Here is a 21,930-nt window from a genome sequence, read left to right as displayed (position 1 = left end):
AGGGGGATGAGTCAGCTTGTGGTTTTATTAGTGTCTTCTCTCTGACAGTTCTTTCTTCCACTTGGAGACTGAGGGCCTCTTACTCATATTTGGTCGAATTCAGTGAGGCAAGTGTCACAGGAGAATATTCTGGAAGCTTCCATTGCCTCTCCACCTCGCGGAATGACACTGCCCTTTGTCATTTCTCACCCATCGCACCCCACAGAAGGGACTTTTGAAATGCAACGCACCCTCACAGTGTATTGAGGTGAGATGCAACGCACCTAGCCAGTGGAGCAGCTGCAATGATCTTGTTTTGACCAATTCTGAGTAGTTTCTCATGGAGAACTTTTGGGAGAAGCTGTAATCTGTTGACCTTGTTCGTTTAGGGGTTAGAACAACACTTTTAGGGACTTAGGAGCCCTTGGTTTATGGACATTTCATGCTTGGGGTTGCAGGGCACAAAAATGTCTATAATCGTTGCCCCCTAATGTATGAGGTCATTAACCTTTTGGTGTCGGGTGAAATGCTTTATTATGAGGGTCCGAAGTTCTTTCAATGCTGGGAGGAGACCTGTAATAAGATACAATACATTATCTTCATAATATTTTCATGATCTAGCTGAGGCGGGCATTCCCATGCTCAGCTTTATAAATTCATTTTCATGTACATAGGACAGACAATCATCTGAGTGTAGACTGATGATTCTTGTAGACCCATCATCCTTTTGATAGGATGATTATCTGTGCTGCAATGATGTACATTTAATGTCTTTATTTCCCTGAATATATATCGCAACCCAAATGGATGAAACTAGATCCGGGGTCTTCAATCTCGTCCGATCTTCACTCGAAGTACAAGTCGATCCATGTGATAAATGTTCTAAAGTCGAACATGGAAAGACATCTCTTGATTACCAGTGAATGATGTAAACTGTTAACAAGTGCGAGAGGAATCACCGATAATGATAATGACCCTCAAGGTACTACAGTACAATTCACGTGGTGTGAATAAAGGACTTGGCATCGAACACCACGAAAAATCTTTCGGTCGAAGGCCATTGATGTAAACCTGTCGTCGGAAGTGAGAAACTTGCCATTGAGGCATGCAAGCTTCAAAGTATTGAATGGGGTGTTCCTAGATCAACTTCTTGGATAATGAGCTGATGTCGACAAGAAGTGATCCATCACAGGAGGGCCTTAATGAATCCCACATCAATGACACGGAACGGAGCAAATGATTTTAATGGAGGTGAAAACGATCTGGTGATATAAGGTTCAGGGTGGCGGTCATGAAAGAATGGAGTATAATGTATGGTAGTGGGTGAGACACAGGTGAATTCACTGAATGACTTCTCTTGAACATATCGGCGACATTGATGTGATGGATTGGTAGCATTATCCCCAAATGTGGATGGTATGGCATGACCATGGTGATGTGACTGGTGAATGAAACAACCCAACCCGACTCGGACACGGAGTGGAAGTGTAATGTTCAAGAGCGACTTGCTACCAAAAAAGTTTCTTTGAGTTTTCTTCCCAATTTTTCCCCAGTCATTGCTGACCAGTACCTCTTTATTTTTATCAAGCTTGAGGAGGATAACATATGCTTGTTCTATAATTTTCCCTTCGGGCAAACCCATCTCTATGTTTTAACGATCCTAGCGATAGTGAAACTCGTTCTCGTCTACATACAAGTTTGTCGCTATTAATCTTTTTAACGAGTTTAACGACAAAGATAACTCGGTCCTTTTCAATTTTAGAGAGTCTGAAAAGGAACGTAAAGGTAACTCCAAAATTCCTTTTTCGTCATCTAATCCCTTAAGTCTGAAAAAGTATAAAACAATACAGAAGGGATGAATTTTCCATACTTTTAACGAGCTGAACAAAACAAGCGCTCGATAGTTTTGTGTAATAATCCCTCAGGTCCAAAAAGATTAAAATCTAGAGGAGGGATAACACTTCCTATCCCTTTAACGAGTTGGAGAGGCCAATGGCTCGGTAATCTTTTCATATTTTACGAGTCAGTTGAAAAGAGCTTAAAGGAGACTCATCTTTTGAGGAATGAGTGATAAAACGGGTAGTAGATGATTCCAGGTAAGGTTTGGAATTTTCCAATCACGGCAGTGTCACAAGGATGGCTAGTGAAATCACTGTTCGCAGCTATTCCTCAAAATGGGTAAACAATCAAATGGAGGTGAATGATTGGCCAATGAAAAAGTGGAGGTGACGGTGCAAACACGACCGAGGCTTTAACGGCTGAAGTACTACATTCACGATGGTTATTTACCAGGGAATAGTTCATTTTTTAACGAGCTTAAACGCAGGGGGAAACATTTGCTCATGTCTTATGTTTATTGTTTAACGAGATTGAACTATGTGCTAAAACTGCTCGATACGGGTTTATTTTTTAACGAGCTTGAACCTTGCGGTAACACTGCTCAATTAATCCAGTCGTGTGATAAGAGTGTCTCATATAAAAACGGAAATTTTTAGAGTTTTTCCCCACATCCTTTCTTTATGCAAGTTAGGAAATGACCAATCCAAAAAACAGATAAATGATCACTCTTTGCTTGCACTCCAAAAGGTTTGCATGCCCCCAGGTATAAAACAGAGTTTCAAGGTTACCTCTTCTTTATTCCGTTAAAACATTTGTTTTACTGAGAGAGGCCTACCTCTTAGAGGTTACCAAAGATTGTTCTATTTACGGCGTAAACAAAACATTTCTTTGGCAATGCCTACCGAGATAAACAAAGGTGAGCGGCGGTGCTCTCCAACTCACATAACTTTGACAAGAGAATCTTGTTCCAGTCCAACTCCCCCTTCCAATCACGGATGAGAGTACGAAGGTCATATTCTCTCGTGGAAACCTACCCTATACCCGAAGTTTTCCTGCCGAAGCAGACCAGGATGCATGCCCCCTGGGTTTCAGTCATGTCCCCCCAAATCACTCGCGCTCATCGGGTGGACGGACTGGAGATTGAGACATTTCTTGCATGAAAAGACCATTCAGGGATGGTATATGACTATTTGCTCTGTATGATCCGGGAAATGAAAGCTGATCCACGAGCTTGACCACTCTTCCTTCATGCGGAAAACACATTACTCTAAAGAGTGAGGAGACAGTTGCTCCCATGCAATAAATATAGTCTCATCCAAGGAGTAGATTGTAATCCAGGGGTCCTTGAACTACCATTACGTTGATGTGAACGGTTTTCCCTCTCAATGTTATGGGCACATCGGGAAGGATCCCTAACTGTCGACTGGTTCCTTTATCAAAGCTTGTTATATTTCTCATCTCACGAAAAAGCGATGGCGAACCAAGCGCTTTCCATGTAGTTGAGGAAAGGATACTCACAGAAGCCCCTTCATCTATGATGGTACCAACCATAACCATTCTATATATTTGAACAATAATTCGAAATGGTATACTAGCTGGTAAACGGGGTCTGCCTAGTTGATTCCAGTCGAAGGAGACAACTAGGTTGCTTGGAGGTGGGACCGAATAGACGGCTGGGTACGACGTTGACGAACTTCCTTCCTGCGGTAAAGGAAGGGGTAAATTGCCCCCATGTTCGTTAGAGTCTGTGCTTATGAAAAGAATTTGGACGGTGTCATCCTTGTTCTCTTCAGTGACTGTATCATCTGAAGATGGACCCTATGAAGGCAAGACCGGGTCAACTTCCGCCTCGACCTTTTGAATTTCGTCTGGTATGGGTTCAGATGGTTTATCTTCAATGATAGATGCTTCGGCCGACCACCTGAGTGGGCCAGCCGGATTTTCAACTAGTGACGGACTCGGCAAGAGTTTTTTATATCCAGGAGGAAGTCGTAACGGTGAAACCAAACGATCATCCAAAACTCTTTTAGCTTCATCTAAGAAGGGACAACGGTGGACGGCATGATCGCCTTCGCACAGTTTACAAGGAAATCTATATTTTCCTTTTTGTCCTGGGGTTTCACTTTCACTAGTTGACGGTGTGTTTTCAACATGATCATTAGAGGTTGACGACACCGGGTTGTGCAAACAAGGAGACCAGTCCCTTAAGATCCGAGGGATGCAAGGACAATCTCTGTGATAGTGGTCTCCTTTGCAAATGACACATGGTGATTTAGGCCTGGTCGGTGTAGTGTGTGGATTTTCACTAGACGACACTCGTTTTCCCCCATTCGCTTTTGGCTCCTTCTTCTTTTTCTCTTTCTTCTTCTTTTCCTTCTTCTCCTTAGGTACTTGACTTTTGGCTTTACCAACCCCATCAAGCGAAGAGGAAGGAGGAGAGGAAGAATTAGAGGAAGTAGAAGGTTGGTGGGTAACTCTGGACTCGTCTAATTGCTGATTCGATTGTTCAGGAATTGTGGTGTTCTGAATGACAGAGGTTGAGAAGAGCCATACAGGTAAACCAATTGTCAGTCCTGGAAGCGACAATGTGGCCATATGGGGCGCACAAACATCTCCCCAAGAGGAGAAGGGACTAGGATTTCCTCCAAGGGGGATCCCTTGGTTGGTGGATTCCATTTTCTCAACCCAAGATCAACCTAGGAAAGGGTAATGAATATTCTGTTTAAAATAAATTTTAGACGCTTTGACACAACTTGTTTTTTCAGTTTTTAAGAGTCGAGAAAAAACAAAAGATGACTCTAGTCTCCTTCGATTTTTAATGAGCCTGAAGTGACAAGTGCTCAGATGGACCTTTTCCGTTAAGGAGTTTGAAAAGGAACGAAAGGAACTACTCTGGAAGTCTAAGTAGAGGGAGTACCAAACCAATCGCAAAATTGCAAAATACTTTTTACAGTACGACAGTCAATCTTCCCGAATGCTGTGTTTAGTGCATTACGATTGATAGGGCGACAGACACGACTTCCTATGGATAAAGGATTAAGCCTATTGGGGTCTCCCAAAATATACTCGACGGTACGTGGGAGCACAAGTCCGTACTGGCACTTATTGTCTCAAAGTGGAGGAATCACCCAACCATCAGTGAGAACAACAGTTACCAGACTTTACAACGCTGGAATACGTCTCTAGCCTAGACCTCTAAATGTTGTGCGTTAAGTTCCAAAGCGTTGTTAGATTCATTGAATTTATTTTAAGTTGATCTTGTTTATGAAGTTTGCCTTTCGGGTTCACCACGAGATGTAGATGTAATTCCTAAAATGCAATCTAAAGATGATAAACAAACTTTTTATCTCTTTTATGCAATGAAAATCCTAGCTACTAGGGAAAAGAAAAACAGAATGTTTTCACAAAGAGCAAAGAGCACACTGTAAATGCACTTTCCTAAATCAAGCCAAATAGACTGTCTATATGCAAATGCACATGCATGTATTTGTTTTCGACTTTCTTAGTACATGGATGCTAAAAAGAAAGTTGATGCATAAATCTGAATTTCTTTTCAAGCGACAAATATAAACAAGCTTCTTTTCGGAATCAAAAATTGAGATGATTACAACACCTTACGATTTTGAAATGAATACTTGTTCTTGACCCTAGAAAATTACAAATTTAGACCAAAAGTAATAGTAACTAGATAATCGACCATCAAAAGCAATCAAACTTTTTCCTACAATCGAAATCGACACTTGCGACAGATTCAAATCAAAGGACGACAGTACGACTATGCTACTTTTGCAAAGGAGAACTGTAAATGACTCAACAAACACGCAAAAACATCTACAGTTATTTTGTACAAAGGAGGCGGAATAACAGTAAGGAAAAAGGGTTTCAAACAGACATATACTGATCACAGGCAGCAAAATTCAGGAATAGAACTGGAAAGAATGATCCACAGAAGCCACAGTTGCACAGAGCTAGTCTGATCAGCGCACCTGTAACACAGAGAATCTGAAATGCAGCGCAGGTTGCCCACTCGGGAAGTGCGCTGAAATTCAGAATCTCTGAACAGTACCTACGCTGGGCTAGAAACGAGACTCTGTTCGGGTTCTGGGTCACAGTTTGCAGTTCAATTTTTGGGTTTTGGCCGAGTAAAAAGCAATCAGTAATGCAACAATCAGGGGTAGATCTAAGGAGGATCTAAGAGCTATCACAAGGGCAATCAGATAGTTTGTGAATCAGTTGTTTAAATCATAAACAGATCCAGTAGATGGATTGAAGTAGCAGTTGTCTACTTTGCATTTGTTATGGAAAATGCAGTTCGAATGCTACTTGTAAGTTTATGAAACAAACAACAAAGAATGATAAACAAACAAACTAATTAGTTCCCCAGTGGAGTCACCATTTTGTTACAGGGAAAAGTGTCTATTTAGAACTGCTCTATCCCACTAAGGTGTGACAGCTGCCTTAGAAACAAACAGAGAAAAACTACTTTTTTTCAACCTTTATGAATTATAGATAGAGAGGAATAGAAAGACCAACCTCTGTCTTGCGCTAATCCTTCGATTTGATCCCTCTCTTCTTTGATAGTCCCCTGCTACCTGCTCCCTTGCACGCCCAGCTTCACAAAGTACCTGTGAGATCATAGAAGCATAGCACTATACAAAGACATGGATCTATAATCATAAACAATTTAGGATCAGATGTAAATTGACCATACAAATGTAACAAGCATCAATGATACAAAAGCATGGAGGAAAACTCAAATAGTTTTTATTGATAAACAAGAAAATATCCAGGAGGAGTTACAACCAGTGGTTCCGACCCAGCATCAACCTTCCAGCAAATAAGCCCCTCTTCACCTCAAACAAAGCTTAGATCACCCAACAATCTGATGTTTGTCTCTAGAAACCAACAATAATTCCTTACAATATGCAAAATTCCAGCCTCTGGATCTCTGGGATGAGGGATCCATATATAGATATCTGTAAGGGGGATGAGTCAGCTTGTGGTTTGATTAGTGTCTTATCTCTGACAGTTCTTGCTTCCACTTGGAGACTGAGGGCCTCTTACTCATCTTTGGTCGAATTCAGTGAGGCAAGTGTCACAGGAGAAGATTCTGGAAGCTTGCATTGCCTCTCCACCTCGCGAAATGACACTGCCATTTGTCATTTCTCGCCCATCGCACCCCACAGAAGGGACTTTTGAAATGCAACGCACCCTCACACTGTATTTAGGTGAGATGCAACGCACCTAGCCAGTGGAGCAGCTGCAATGATCTTGTTTTGACCAATTCTGAGTAGTTTCTCATGGAGAACTTCTGGGAGAAGCTGTAATCTGTTGACCTTGTTCCTTTAGGGGTTAGAACAACACTTTTAGGGACTTAGGAGCCCTTGGTTTATGGACATTTCATGCTTGGGGTTGCAGGGCACAAAAATGTCTATAACACCTACCAAATCCACTTACTACCCAATATGCCTCCGATATTCCGCCATTTTTGGAGCTTAGGGCTCACCTTTTGCTTTAACGCTTTCCCTCCAATTTCCCAGATTCTCGTGAGACCGAGCGCTTCAGGGATTTTCCATCTCGAGGGGTTTTTCCAAGCGATGCACTAATCACACATCAGAAATGACCTCCATTTTCTGATCCACACTTCCTAACTGCTAGTTTGTGTCCTTCGTGGTCTCCATGGACCTCAGTCAGTGCGCTTTGACCGAGGTCCTCGTCGTTCCTTATTGGCTACAAACTGCCACTGTCCAGAGGTCCTTCCTGATAGCTATTTGTTCACAAGTTTTGAGCTCTATCATGATTTTGATATAGTCATAGCACTTTGAGAATTTTTATTGATCTAATTCGGATCAGAAACAAAATACTAACAAGCCAGCTGAAGGAAACTATTTTGAAGTATGGGGCAGAAGTTACTTAAAAGAAATAGGATCTTGTTTTGCAAATGTAGGATGTTGAAAATAAGAATCACATAACTAATGAAAAGGATCAAGAAATTTCTCTCTTAAATATGAAGGAAAAATAAGTAGGTGAAGCTCCATGCAATGAAGACACATGATACAAGGCCCCACAAAGAAAGCTTAAAGATAATCCTGAAAGAATAATATTTCAAAGGCCAGGTGAAAGAAAAAATAAGGTTGAAAATGTTGCTCCAAGAATTATGTTCAATTTATGAAGGACAAGGAACAACAAAGGATCAATCTTCCTCCAAGGAATAAATCTTCCTCCAAGGAATAATGTGTTAGAATATCAACAACATTAAGGAAATCCATTTCATCTAGGTACTGTAGTATGTTTAATGGTTATTGTATGTGCTTGGAAGTTCAAAAAAATTAAGGCAAGCCATTTCATATAGGTACTATAGTAGTTTTAATGGTTATTAGTTTTCATGTACTAACTCTGGCAATAAGGATAGGAATTACAAAGCTTATGGCAAGGATGGATATCAAGATCATTATCAAAATCATAGAAGCAAGTTTGCAGAATCACAAGAAAGTATCAAGAGAAAGTATATGCCAGTTGCTCCATATTTCAAGAATCGTATAGAATGGCACCTCAAATTCCATAACTATGGACATATATCTCGTGATTAAAAATATATTATGGAATCTTCCATGAAGGAGAACTCAATTATCATGTACAAGAAGGTATGGAGGAGAAAACAAAAGAAAGAAGAACAAGTGAATGAAGAAATATTAGAGGTCATGCTCTCAGGATTTGTAAATTCGCAAGACCATGATGAACCAAGGAAGATGTCCATCTTCATAATTATATTGTAGCAAATAAGCTCCAGACATCATTCTATATAATCTAGCTTGGAGACTCCTCGTTTTGTGAATGTTGAAGAGGGGAAGTCTATATAGCAACAATTGCAAATTTCAAGATCTATCCTTCAATAAATTTTATTTGGAATGGTAGTGGTTAGATGATAGATATGAAGAATGTCTCATGTTAGATATGTTGATTTATTCATTTACAACTCAATAGTTTTTTATTGAATTCAAGTAGGAATATGTTTTGCAACAGTTTGAAGATTCAAATCGTCAGAGGAAATTTGTCAACATTGTGTTTAGTTGAGCATCAAATTTGATAAGAAAATTCATGGAATGGTTTGTGTCTCTTCAAGATTGATATTAGGAAGGATTGTAGAAGGGCTTGTTGAAGCATATTGATAGGTGGAATCAGAATGTGAGAGGCACAACAAGACATGGGGAGAGAAGTTGACAAGCAAATAAAGGCATATTGCAGGAAGAAAAAGAAAGATACTTCGTTAGGGGAAGTTACCCTTTTCCATTGATATCAAATCACAGGGGCTTCACTAGGGGATCAATACCATATCACATGGGTTCATCTTGGGGGATATATCTCGAGGAAAAAATGACAATATATATTGAGCATATAATAGGGGGGTAAAGGGTTTTTATATTGACACGTATAAAAATGGAGCTCAAAGTTAATGAAAAAATATAAAGGGGTATAAAGAATGGGCATGGAAAAATGGATACCTACAATATATAGTGAAATTAAGGGTATTTTAAATTGGAAAGGTGTATTGGGTTCATACTGGGAGGGGGTAAAATAATGTGACTTTTAGAGGTATTTTCCAAAATGTAGTCAAATTAAGGGTATTGTTTAGTATGCCATGAACACACGTGATATGTCATAGGTTCATTAAGTGAAGCTATTTGTGTCAAATGGGGAGATAAATTAGGATAGGAGGATCATAAGTAAGGAGATAGGGGGAGTTGTAATCGCAGGGGGAGTATGTGTGTTGCCATCAATGACAAAGGGGGAGATTGTTGAATGGTGTTGTCATTGATGCCAACATCGGTCTTTGAATGGTCTTAATATTCATATGTGTATTGCATTAAATAGAATCTCCAATGGAAAATAAGACTTGGAAGAAGAGAAGCGAGCCCAACCCGAGTGGTGTGGTCATGATGCCCCATGTTTGATGAAGAAATTGATTGGGAAGGTCAGTGAATTTTCTAACGAAACCATAATCAGCTGATTGTACTCATCATATTGTTTATAAATATATGTGGAACACCACATAAATTCACATGGTTGAGGAGATATGCAGTGTCAAAGTTGGAACCCCTTAATATGGTCAAGGTGCCTCAACCCTCCAAATGAGGAACAACCTAGCCCAAATCAGCTTCAAAAGGAGGATAATGTCAAGTATTTTTAATTGTTATTTGAAAATATTTTTTTCTTGAATATTAAGTCAAACTTCAAATAAATTTATTTTTTAAGGCTTGAATAAGGTTGGCTCTAGGGCTAGTTGGCTCCTCTTATGGACCCATCTTTCTACTATAAATATGAGCTTGGTTCTCCTCCATCAAGAATCATTTTACACATATATCTCAAGAATATCTCCTTTGATGCCAAGGAAGAATGATTATCTAAGGAGAAGGTTAAGTTCTTAATAATTTTTAGGCACAAATGTTTATACATTTGTTGTTGTTTTTTCACTGGATGTTTTAAGGCAAGACTGTAATCATTTCTGAGGAATTTATAGCCCTCTACGGTAGAATCACAATGCCATAATTTGACCTTCCTGAGTCCGTATCTGTGGATCAATTTCGCATTTTTTTGGAAGATTTATGTGGGCTAACTTGAACCAAGTTTGAGGCTCATCTTAGCCTCTCTTTTGTGATAGATTTAAGGACTAGTTTTGACCTCTCGGTGACATGTTTCTCAAACCTCTAAGGAAGACATTATGAGGTTATTTCCACATTGTTTTAGGCCTTTCTAAGGCTAGACCGAGACTTATTTCATAAATCTCTAATGCCTTATTAGATGTTTGTCTGAGGATCATTCATGCCATGTTTTTGAAGATTCTTTGAGCTTAATTGTGTCTTCATCTTGTGGAGGTTTCACTAGACAAATATTTCTCCTAAGGTTATTTTTTGAGGCTACATAAAGACTAAGTTTGAAGAAGATTTCATGGTCTGTTTGGATTCCCATTTTGAAGGCTTAAGCAAGCATTGTTTAAAATTTGTTGTGGTTAAATAAAAGGGTAGTTGATAAGGCCTAGTTAGTGCCACTGATAAAGACTTGACTAAATTGTTGAGTTGAGAGCAGATTTGAGTCTTTTCAAGGGAAAATTGAAGACCTTGCCTCTGTGAGCCATTGAAGATGCAAAGACCAATTCTGGTATTGTTTTCATTGATTGAAATATGAAGTGGAATTATCAAGGAACTAAGTTAAGGCTACTAAAGAAGGGAAGATACAAGATCTAGTCAGGCTTAGATTTAAAGGAGTATTCATCTGAAGCACCAATGGCAAAGGAAGTGCAGCTTTGATGGAAAGGTTAATTTTATAAACATATAAGTCACTCTCAAAGGTATATTCAAGAAATACTAAAGGGCTTGTTTTTTCTCACAAACTAAAGGTTTGATTTAGGACATATCTCAAGGAAAAGTTTGAAGGTTAGATGGATAGAAGGCACAATCAATGACTCTAAGTTTGGGGCTCTTCTTTTTCTATGGCCTCATCTCTTCATTTAATTGAGTCTTGAAGGTTTTGAGCAGTATTGCATAAAACTTCAACTATCAAAATCGTTCCTATGATACAATATGGTACAAACATTATGAATTGTATACAAAGTATATCAATCTTATTGGTCATTTCATGAATATGGAGATAAGCCTGGGATTGAGAAAAACATATGATTGTATTGGGCTTGATGTATGATGTTGACCTTGATCTGAGTTGTTGATGGTTGATATGGTTGGAACTGCTGCTAGGGTTTGTTGAGCAGAGTTTCTAGGGTTTTCATATATGTTAATGAAATTAGGGTTTTTACAATGGAATTCTTTGAACAAATTGTTGAGCTAAAGCTTACATTTCATAGAAGGAATTGACTTGGAATTTTATGATTCTATGTTTTATGAGGCAGAAGTTGAGATAGCTTGAGGCTAGGAATAGGGCAGAGTTATGGCACATTGGATTGTGCACGTGGAAAAGAGTTAGTAGTGACAGTTATGGCATTTACGCAGTATCTTGATAGTGATATGACAAGAGAAGAGGTAACACAACAATATCATCGATAATAGTGGTTGAGTAGCATATTTAGTGTAATATCTCTTATGCTTTTATCTTCTGTCTTTGAGGTTGCTGTAACACCCTCCTCCCACATCTACCCAATAAACTAGCCAACCGGGATAAACATGTGACAAGAGGCCACTATGAAATTAATCGACCTCCTAGGTAACCTTAAGGAAATGGAATTGATGTAGGAATTTACAGGGTAAGTTCCTCAGATAGAACACCAAAGGACATCGCAAACAACATATCACAGATCAATACACCAATATTGTTGACGTGGTTAAAAAGCTTAAAGAGGGAAACATTCCATAGCCTAAGCCCATGCGGCCACTTTAGGAAATTTATGAATAAAAGAAAGAAAATTTACATAAGATTCTCTCATGAACGGCCACCTTACAAATGACCCTCCGTTCTCTTTAAATAGATATCATGGACCAATTGGGTGTTAAGCCATGGATCAAGTGTTAGTAAGACTAAGGAGAGAATGAACTGTCAGATCACTTCATGTCTAGAACATATCGTGACCATCGAATTGTAAGTTACAAAAGTACATAGTAAAGAAACACACTTTACCTAACTCTACACTAGACCAAGTTATACTTAACTATTTCCTATGTGTCGGAATATCCTAACATCCCCCTTAAGAAAAACTTGGTATAGGATTAAAGGATGTACAAATTTGACATAATAGGATAAGGAAGGAGACATTAGAGCCTATCCCCTCTTAGTGACAACTTCCTAAACTCCAACCATAAATTGAAGTTTAGTAAACTTCGTCTTTGTGAGATATTTTGTGAAGATGTCAGTCACTTTCATGTTTTATGAAGTGAAGCATGGGTCCATATTCCATATGAGAAACATAAAGCTCATCTTGTTGCTAAGGGTTTTTCACAAGCTGAAGGCATTGACTATACTAAAACCTTCTCCCCTATTTCCAAAATGAACCCTATTCGCCTTGTTCTTTCCCTTACTGCCTCTTTCAAATGGGAAGTCCATCATATGGATGTTAAATCTGCCTTTTTGCATGGGGACTTGCATGAAGAAATCTATATCAAACAACCTCCTGGATTTATACAAGTAGACTCCAGCCTTGTATGTTGGCTTAAGAAATACCTTTATGGTCTCAAGCAAGCCCCTCAGGCTTGGTATGCCAAAATGGATAGCTTTCTTTTAGATACTGGATTTTCTAGGATCTGGTGCATTAATGCTGGTATGACCGCAGCCCCATGTAGGATTTTATAGGGTAATTTCCTCAGATAGAACACCAAAGGACACCACTCACAATAGATCACATACCAATACACCAATATTCTTGATATGGTTAAAACTTTCAAAGAGGGAAACAATCCACGACCTGAGCCAACGTGTCCACTTCAAGTAATTTATTAATAAAAGAATGAAAATTTACATAATCTTCTCTATTGAATGCTCACCCTACCAATGACCCTCCATGCTCTTTAAATAGAGATTATGGACCAATCGGGTGTTAAGCCACGGATCAAGTGTCGATAATATCGAGGAGAGAATGAACCATCAGATCACTTCATGTCTAGAACATATTGTGAATGTCGGATTGTAAGTTACAAAAGTACATAGTATAGAAACACACTTTACTTAACTATACACTAGACCAAGTTATACTTAACTATTTCCTATGTGTCAAAATATCCTAACAATCGACAAAACATCACACACAGTCATCCAACATCATCAATAGAACCCTCAGAAGACAAGTCAACCACTCACACAACCTGTCCCTAGGTCCTATTGTTGTTATGGACCTCTTAGGCCATAGTCTCTCTCATTCTATCAACAAGGGAGTGACCAGAAACCCAAAGTCTCTCTCATAGGCTTTTCTGTCGGTGACTGTTGACCAAAATTTCCAGTTCTATGTCAGCGACCCTGAGGTTTAAGCCAATTTTCCAAGCCCATAGCCCATGCCACTGTCCAGAATGCATATAACCAGGAAAATTATAGGGAAACAATGGTGCAAAAGCAATGAGATGTTCAAGACCTTAGCGAGAACCTTACTAGCCATGACAGGCATTTCATCAAACATATCGTGAAGATGTAACCTACAGGTGTAAACAATAGAATTAAGTGTAGGGATCTCATACTTATCTAAGAATCGCTATGAACCATTGGTTCCTCATGTCATTCATTGCATATTCATCTATTAGGTTATAAACACATTATCCTTTCACATACAAGTAAAAACCTAATGAGATCCATACATAGTTGTTGTCATAAAATACGCATATAACCAACATAAGAAGGACATAAATATCAATAACATCACAGCCATATATAACACAGATAATCCATCATAATACTCATATAAATACTAAGAGATATCGCCTTTCATTAATGATGAAAAATCCAAGCCCGGGATGGGACTTCCATGTTCCACCTGCGTAGAATGGCTGAGCCAAATCTCTCTTCAGTCATTCACCCTTATTCCATATTCCAAGCATGAATATGGGATCTCATTGAACACATCAATCAAAACTCTTCGAGGGCTTCTAGAGGTCATCCACCTCAACACATTAAATAGTGGTTCCACCTCACAATTGGACATCACAAAACCAACATCAAATCTGCCTCTATCCTAGCCTTCTAGGCCTTTAGAGTGTTTGTTCCAACCCGGCTCCCAGGACTAGTAATTAAACCCATAACTTTTACTGATCTCCAGAGTGTATGTCCAACCAAGGCTATAGGACTAGTAAGGAAACATGAGAAACAACTGGCAAAAAAAAGAAAATAACCCATAACACCATGGCTATCTAGAGAATGGCAAGGCTAGGAAAATCCACTGCCAATCCCGGAAATCCTCCATGCCAGTCACAGATCATGACCAAGAAACCACATTCATGTGCCATGCATGCCAAAACTAGTGAATAAATCATATATGAAACTTGATACCTGTAAGTAGAACCCACTGTAGTTGCTAATATCGATGCCCTCTTGCACTTTCATGCTCTTCCTTTGCCTTCCTACTCCAAAAATCCAAGTATGCCACACCCTCCAAGAGTGCTCCAAGAAAACTCTAAGTATCCAAGAGTATAAGAAAGAAGAATAAAGAGAGAGCTCCAAAATTGAACTAATCAAGTCCCTCCACTGATCCTCGGAAGCCTTTTTATTAATGAGGCCTCTATTTTCTTCATTTTGCATTATTTTCCTTCATTTTACTCCTCACATGCAACCTATGACCTTTCACCTTCCTTTTCTCCCAATTTCCATTATTTTCATAAATAAATGTGCCAAAATACCTTTTTGCCTCTTTAATGCCTTAGCCATTGCCTTTGCCAATCTCGTTATCCATAATAACCGAATCAACACCCATTAGGATGTTTCCCCCACCATTCATATTGGAATATGTGTCCCATCACCATGGCCTTATATATTTTTACATCGAATTTTCACTAGGGCTGTTACAAAACCCTCCCTCTTGGGGGAACACCGTTGTAGGTGTTCAATGACACCTATAACCAAAAAGGCTGCTAAAAAACACACCGCCTATGGATCTTTATAACAAAGCTCGTTGTAGTATTTACAATGACCACTACTGAAACATGACAAACATATCATTTTACAGGAGCTTTATAACACATCTTATTATGATATTTACAATAACCACATATACACATACACATTTGCTTCAACCAACAAATAACCATATTGTCTATGGAGCTTTATAAACTATCTCGATACAATATTTACAATAATACACACACACACACACACATATGCACATTTTCTCAACTAGAAAATAAAAATACATGATGCCTGTATCAACAACAAGGGAATCTAGAGGCTCACACCTCCACCCTCAAAGTAATACCAGGATTCACCTCTTTCCTAGAAGTCCATAATCCATTGTCAAAGTCAAAAGTCAAATCTGTATCCAATATCCAACACTACAATCCAATGCCACTTGTCCTCTTAGTGAATAGTTATTGACCCATTGTTCTAGGGCACACTCCCAATGTGCATTTGATTCCATCTTGTAATGCTAATGACCAAATTAAATCCATCCTCGGTCTTCCCTTCTCTTCTATACAATCCCTTAGGCAATCTGGTCAACCCCTTCTGTGCAATTACTCACCTTCCAAGTTTCGTTGGCACCCCCATCCCAGGTAGTCCATCCCTTGGCAAGGCTTCCTCCCATCAAAAGATACAAAAACCAAGGAATATACCTACCTCAAAACCATCATACCAGTCATAGCATGCTCCTAGAAATCAATGGGCACAATTGGGTATTAGTGTCCCACAATGGCCCTATTCGTAAAGTGCTTTACCAACATACTGTTGCATGTTCCAATTTCTTTCTCTGTTGTTGTTGATTATTGCAGATGATTTTAACAAACCAACCTAGCATTTTCATGCTTCTTGTACCAAACACATAACTTCCATTATATTCAAAAGCAATTGAAATAAACTCAAATCATACTTCATTGGTAGCTCGTCAATAAGGTACACTTGCAATCTTGTTTACTTCCCGTCAAAATAAGTCAAACTATCATATTTTACCAAATCACCATGTATAAACATATCACATCAGGTTAGCTCAAAACATGACCATCATATATCAAGATCATAAATCACATGTAACCATCATAAAGTAGAACCATAAATCACATGCATAATAAAACTGAAATAAAAATATTGATACTTATCCTTCATCGATCCTTACTTCCTCCTTTGTTCTTATTGCACACACACACCAGATTGATTTCGACACCCGATAAACACCCAGTGCCTTCTCCTCAACCAGGTGCACTTATACATAGTGTGCATCACACACATACAACCACACATGACATACAACTCCATGCAACACATGCACCTACACCTGACATACAACACATACACCTACACCAAGTGTATACAATAAAATACATATGCCTACATCCAGTGCATAACACAATACATACACCTACACCTAGTGTATAACACAACATAATACTTCTATCCCGATGTACAACACCACACAATACATGCACCTACACAATGAACATACCTAGTACCACATGTCCTCAACATTGCATGTATGACATGCACACAATACCACACGTGCACTAGTACCATATGTACAACATATATATAGTACCACTTGTACACCGCACCACCTGCACAATGTGTGCACATCATCACATGTGCACAGTGCCACATGCATAATGTATACACAACGCCACATGTACACAACACCACTTGTACAATGTGTACACAATACCACATGTACATAGTACCGCATGCACGACATGCACATGACATCACATGTACACCACATGCACAACATGTACACAACACCACCTGCACACAACACCCCTTGTACAACATGTACATGACACCATATGCACACAACACCACTTGTATGATCATGCACACCACACCATATGTACATAGCACCACATCTACAACATGTACGCAGCACCACATGTACATGACACTACATATCCAACATGTACATAACATCATCTATACACATCAATGCATATCCAACACATGCAAAGCACCATATGCATACAATATTGCATATCCATCATGCAAATGTTAGTACAATACGTACACAACAAATATATCCAACATATACATAGCACCATATATACCCAACACTGAATATGCAACATTCATACAACACTATTTTCACTAACACCCTGTACATAATATTGCATAAAAAAACATGTACACACACTACATATGCACAACAATGCATGTGCACAATCATCCCAGATGCAACATGTACAACATATGCACAGTAGTAATACCTCACATCAAAAATCACATTGTCTCTACCAAGGAACCTTCCTTCTAGTGTCCTATCCATGCTTATCCTAGCATGCCACAAACCACATTGATTTCATTGCATTGATGTATCCCTCGGTATAGCTTGTCCATATCATAGACATCATACAATCACCTAATATAAACTCATCACCAGATGATACTGACCTCATGGATGTGTCAGGCTACTCTTCCCACTTGATTCCTCATGAATCAGGAATCTCTTCATGTCATTCACCTACATAAGAAATCAGTCCTCCACACGAATGATCCCTGGAAACATTGTCAGATAGTGACATAGATACATAGGTACATACATACATATATAATCATTAGCATAAAACAATCATCATCTTGTTAGACAATGACATGCATACATACATGTGTATATATAAATGTTAGCATTAATAATCATGATCCATGATGGCCCTATCAAACATGCCATACATACACACCTACATGTATAAACATCATCATAATCATGATCATAACATAATTACTTGATATCAAAGTCAAGGTTAAGACAACATTGAGAACCATCATTCCCAACTTAGTCAAGCCATCTAACATCTTAGATCCATTTACTTTACCTTTTTTGGTTACCTTTCTCATGTCTATACTGCCACCATTTGTTTACCACAATGGATCCAACTAGTCCAATTGACTATCATAGCCTTACTTTCTGTCGCACTTACTCATGCACAAGCTTCATATGAGTCCTTACATTACCTGTTGGGTGCCACACATCTCTCCCTAAGCTCCATCAACTTACCTCTTCCCCAACCAATTCCCAAGACACTTAAAACATAGAAGGCAAGACAAGAAAAAACCAAGAAGGAAATCATGAAACCAATAACGACACCACAACCCAAGTGGCATGGCCAAACCACAATCAAGCACAACAAAGAACCAAAAGACCAAACCCACAAGACTAGCAACAAACACCATGACTCAATCCCCATGGTTCCCAAGGAAAGTTGAACCCAAGCCTTCTTCAAGATTTCATGGCAATCTCTTCGCAATGTAATCCCCTACATCATACTGCAATCAATACATAACTGCCAGTGCATAAATAAACATAACAATACATTGGTTACCTTACCTTGTTGTGCCACGCAGATTTCTTGCAACTGAACACATCCATGCCATCTCTCGAGGGATTCCAATCCTTTGAAAAATCCACATGTAACTAAAGACTAGCTAATATACTTGTCAAGTACATGTTCATCAATTATATAGCATGTATCCACATAATCTCAGACAAAATCAAGGTTAAGAAGGCTTCCTGTATGAAAGGAACTCATTCATTTGGAATTAGGGTTTCTAAACATAGCCAAAGGAATTCTTGTCCAATACCTTGCTTTTACCTTTTTACTTGGTTGTAATCGAGGCTTACTATGTACTGTCACATCACCCAATTGTTAGTTATATAAAAACATCAAGTGTTACCTTGTCATGCTAATATCGAGCATGTTTTCTGCAACTACTCACACAGGTCAACCACATGTTCCAAATATTGAGACAATAATATCTATCAATTTGGAATAACCTTTACCAAGACTAGTAATCATGTCATAATCCATATTCAACTCATAGTCATTAAACATAATGCTACAACTGTCAACTACATTCAAGTACATATCAACTGTCTCAACACATATGTGTTAGTACAATCACCTTAAAACAAGATCATTGGAACACATACTCATATTATGAAATTCATCAAATGTTCAACCAACTTGCAAACATACCATGTTAAATGAATCAACTAGATGACATGATAGACACCAAACACTCAACATCAAATAGAGTACATAATCAAGAATGAAGCACCAAGTATACTACATAAGAAAACTCATTCCATAGTCTATCTCAGGGGAGGCTATCTTATCTGCACAATCAATCTAGTTAGCAAGATATAACTTTACAACATGTCAACTCAAACATAAATAAGATCATGATATCCATAACATTAACTAACTAACATGTTCACATCATAAACTCATAAGCATTTATCATTTATGTATAGCAATCACATATGTACAATAAATCTATATTAGTAACACATAATGCAACACAATAAGTCGACTCATACCTGAATGTCGTAACCCTAACCATCTGCATAGGCCAATCTAATTTAACATGATACATATGACATCAAGATCTTCAATGCAATGAAGATAACCATCACACATATGACCAATCCAAATTACAACATCAAGATCTCAATGAAATAACCCTAATCATCAAGTTACTATCATATAACAACAAGAAGTTAACTTATAACATACTCAACAACACCATATAACATATAACATTATCATCAAGTTATCCAACATAAAACAATAACTGAAATGCATGCAACCATAGGTTACTATCATTCATGATTATCTGACACGTGTGCCTATAACTACACTAATCAACTATCATCTATTATGTATGTAACCATAACATCAAAATACATGTACATGAACATAATGTATATAACCCTAATGCATATAATAATCCTTAACTTACCTGCATGTCCAACATGAAAACCTATATGACGATCTATTCTTATCCCAAAGTTCAATGTTGCAACCGCATTATGATGATCTACATCTCATGTTTTATCCCAACCAACACATTAGCATCATAACAACCAATATCACCATGATGACCTAAATTGCATATAATGACTTCACAAGGCAGGTTTGGTCTACTATTCATACATAACTATGACTAAGGCTATACATGCATAACAACTACATATAGATGTATAACATGAGTTCAAAACCATATACACACCATTCTTACTAGAGTTCTAGTCATCAATGCATGACCATATCAACTACACAAACCATGACCTCATGCATGACAACAACAAACATCTCATGTGCATTTGATAACATGTGAACACTAACATGCATAACAACACATAATCAACCATACATACATGAAGACATACTCCATGACAACACCTTCAACCTTCACATGGAGACATCACTACAACCATGATCAACACCATGAAAATGCAACAAGCACATGGACTACATGCATAAGGAACACATATGAAACCAACATGAAAGCATGATCAACACACATCCTAAGGAGAGTGCAACCACACTCTGATACCACTCTGTAACACCCTCCTCCCACATCTACCAAAACAATCATCTAGCCGGGGTAAACATGTGACGAGAGGCCACTATGATATGATTCAACCTCCTAGGCAACCTTAATAAAATGGAATCAACGTAAGATCACACACAGTCATCCAACATCATCAACATAACCCTCAGAAGACAAGTTAGTCACTCAGACAGTCTGTCCCTGGATCCTACAGGCGTTCTAGACCTCTTAGGCCATAGTCACTCTCATGTTATGGGCAAGGGAGCGACCAGAAACCCAAAGTCACTCCCATAGGCTTGCTTGCCAATGACTATGGACCAAAATTGCCAGTTTTGTGCCAGTGACCCAAGGTTTAAGCCAATTTTCTAGGCCCAAAGCCCAGGCCACTACCCATAATGGAATGAATGCTTAGAATCAAGAAAATTACAAGCAATCGATGATGAAAAATCATTGAGATGACCAAGACCTTAGCCAGTCCCCTACTAGCCATGACAGGCATTTCATCAAACATATTGTGAACATGTAACCTACAAGTGTAAACAACAGAATTAAGTGTAGGGATCTCATTCTTATCTGAGAATCGTTATGAACCATTGATTCCTAATGTCATTCTCTCCATATTCATCTATTAGGTAATAGACACATTATCCATTCACATACAAGTAAAAACATGATGAGAGCCATACATAGATGTTGTCATAAGATATACACATAACCAACATAATAGGGATAGCAATATCAATAAAATCATAGCCATATACACCACATATAATCCATCATAATACTCATATAAATACCAAGAGATATCACCTTTCATTAATGATGCAAAATCCAAACTCGGGATGAGACTTCCACATTCCACTTGACCGTAGAATGGTTGAGCCAAATCTCTCTTCAACCATTCACCCCTGTGCCATATTCCAAGCATGAATGTAGGATCTCATAGAACACATCAATCAAAATTCATCCAGGGCTTCTAGAGGCCATCCACCTCAACTTATCAAATAGTGATTCCATCTCACGGTCGGACATCAAAAAGCAACATCAAATTGGTCTCTATCCCAACTTTCCAGGGCTTTAGAGCATTTGTTCCAACCTGGCTCCCATGACTAGTACCTTAACCCACAAATTTTACCGGGATCTAGCGCACTTGTCCAACAAAGGATA

This window comes from Pinus tabuliformis, chromosome Q, assembly GCF_031772625.1.
Source record: "Pinus tabuliformis cultivar Carrire ecotype Pingquan chromosome Q, CPIR1, whole genome shotgun sequence".
NCBI classification, from domain to species: Eukaryota; Viridiplantae; Streptophyta; class Pinopsida; order Pinales; family Pinaceae; genus Pinus; species Pinus tabuliformis.
The sequence above is the reverse complement of the archived record's forward strand: the minus strand, read 5'-3'. Positions refer to the sequence as shown.